This window comes from Penaeus monodon, chromosome 40, assembly GCF_015228065.2.
Source record: "Penaeus monodon isolate SGIC_2016 chromosome 40, NSTDA_Pmon_1, whole genome shotgun sequence".
Lineage (NCBI taxonomy): Eukaryota > Metazoa > Arthropoda > Malacostraca > Decapoda > Penaeidae > Penaeus > Penaeus monodon.
The window spans coordinates 26,763,213-26,765,712 of NC_051425.1; the positions used below are offsets into that span (position 1 = coordinate 26,763,213).

Consider the following 2,500-nt stretch of genomic DNA (forward strand, 5'->3'; position numbering starts at 1 on the left):
TATGTTTTTTTGTTCTTTTTTATATAAAAGGGAACGATTTCAACCTGCGATTCAAATGTTAAGTGCTATCACAGAATGCTCGTAAATTGCTTGATGTATATTTGCGTTAAATTATCTAGAGAAAGTCCACGAATAAAATATATATTATTTTTCTTTTTATTTGGATGAGTGATTATGTGATGGGCTGCATGTACAGTATGATTACTTTCCTATTCACAGATAAAGCATGTATTACTGATAATAAAGCACTATACCGCGTCGATATAACAGCAGAAAGACTTTACACAGTAAAGCATTTGAATAGTGTTTTTTTTCTGCCAGCGTGTATCCATATACGTATGTATATATATTGCATTCAAATCGTACATGCAACACCCTGGTAAATATACATATAACTATAAAATAACAATAAAAAAATAGCACATCCCTGATAAACACAAACATAGTGATAGACAAATAAACACACTTTTCCAGATCATGTCACACTAAATAAATAAACACACATTTCCAACAAATTAGGAAAAGAATCCGAGATCCGAAAGTCGAAAGCTAATCCTGCCGAGACACACTGAGTGGTCGGGTCACACGAGAAACCAGGGGGGAATAAGAGGCAAAAACTAGACGTGTAGAGAGACACCCCCTCCTGTCTTTCTCTCTCTTGTCACTCCCTTTTCTCTCTTTTTTTTTCTTCTTCTTCTATTTCCCGTCTGGCACGAGCAGAGAGGGGAAAGGGAAAAGGGCATGGAAAGGTACAATATAGAAATTAATAAGACAGATTGGAACCGTTCTGAGAGAGAGAGAGAGAGAAAAAAAAAAATAATAGTAAAAAAAAATAATAATAATAATAAATAAATATATATATATATATATATATATATATATATATATATATATATATATATATATATATATATATATATATATATATATATATATATATATATATATATATATATATATATACATGCATACATATGTGTGTGTGTGTGTGTGTGTGTGTTGTGTGTGTGTGATATATAGTAGCGTGATTAAAGTGATTTAAATCTTATTGGTACTTGTACACAATGCAGCCCCTTATATAACAGAATCTAGTACATATAAAGAGTTCTGGCAATAGTGAAGGAAAAGCATCACAAAGGCATGCAATAACTCCTCAGACACATTCATGTAGCAAGAAAGAGAGAGTATAGGGGGAGGGGGGGGGGCAAGGGGGCAGAGAGATGAAGGCGAGGGAGTAAAAGATTCAGCCGGGTGGAGGGGGGGCGGCAACATGTAAATAACAAAAAGCCAGATGAAATATGAACGGGAGAAAATGGGAAGGAAGAAAGTAGAAGATTAGAATAGAAATGAATCACAGCGAGACGCCTCGGGTTTCTTTTGTCTGATGAGGAGTGTATTCTGACTCGAAACGTCATGTTTTACATATTACTGCTGTGCTTTCACTTCTTTACTGTGTTTGTACATAACGATAGGAAGGAAGCTTTAGTGGGAAAACGAAATTGCCAAATAAAATGCAAAGAGAACGAAGCAACGAAAGAATTAATATATATATCGGAAAACGAAAAAAAAAGAAAAAAAAATACAGAAAGAAAAAGATATGGAAAAACAGCGTCTCCTTTTTACTTTCTTCGAGTGTCCCTCGTTTATAGGACGCAGGAGGGACAAATCCTTCTTCGATTTAGCACAGGCTGATACAGGGTTCAACAAGACCGGTTCGGTGCATCTTAAGACACGAGAATTAACGAAAATGCAACTTTTTCGTCTTGTACTTTTTATGATTTTTTTTTCTCTCTCACTTTTTTTTATGCAACATACAGGTATGCTTGTAGGATGGAGAAAAAAGAGGATTAATTAACCTCCCTTTTGAATTTTATCGTGGTGGGAAAAAATATGTTGTTGTTGCTATGAACTGTTGAATTGGCTTATCTCGCTCGTTATCACCCTTGCTACTGTGGTTGTTGGTCTAGCTGTTGCATGCATTATCACAATCCTCATGATTATCACTGTTGCTACTGTTATTGTTTTTGGTGTTGTTATTATTGCTATCAGTATTACTACTATTACCATTGCTGTTATTATTATTATTATTATTATTATTATTATTATTATTATTATTATTATTATTATTATTATTATTATACTGTCATTATTATTAGTAGTATTGTTACCATTACTATCATTGTTATCATTATCATAAATATTATCTATTATTATTATTATTATTATTATTATTATTATTATTATTATTATTATTATCATTACCATTACTGTTATTATTATTATCATCATCATCATCATCATCATCATCATTATAATCATAATATTAATAGTAAGAATTATTATCATTGGTATCAATAATAATAATAATAATGATCTTATTATCATTATTATTACTATTATTATCATTATTGTTACTAGTCTTTTTATTATTATTATAATTATTATACTTTTCATTATTTCTATTACTGCTGTTGCTGTTGATATCTTATCATTACTGTTG

The 2,500-nt window shown here is 31.1% G+C and overlaps 1 protein-coding gene across 1 annotated transcript in view; it reads left to right on the plus strand.

The window, feature by feature from the left end:
- Positions 1 to 2,500, plus strand: part of LOC119598127 (mucin-2-like) — a 111,082-nt gene that overhangs the window by 95,338 nt on the left and 13,244 nt on the right. The window lies entirely within an intron of this gene.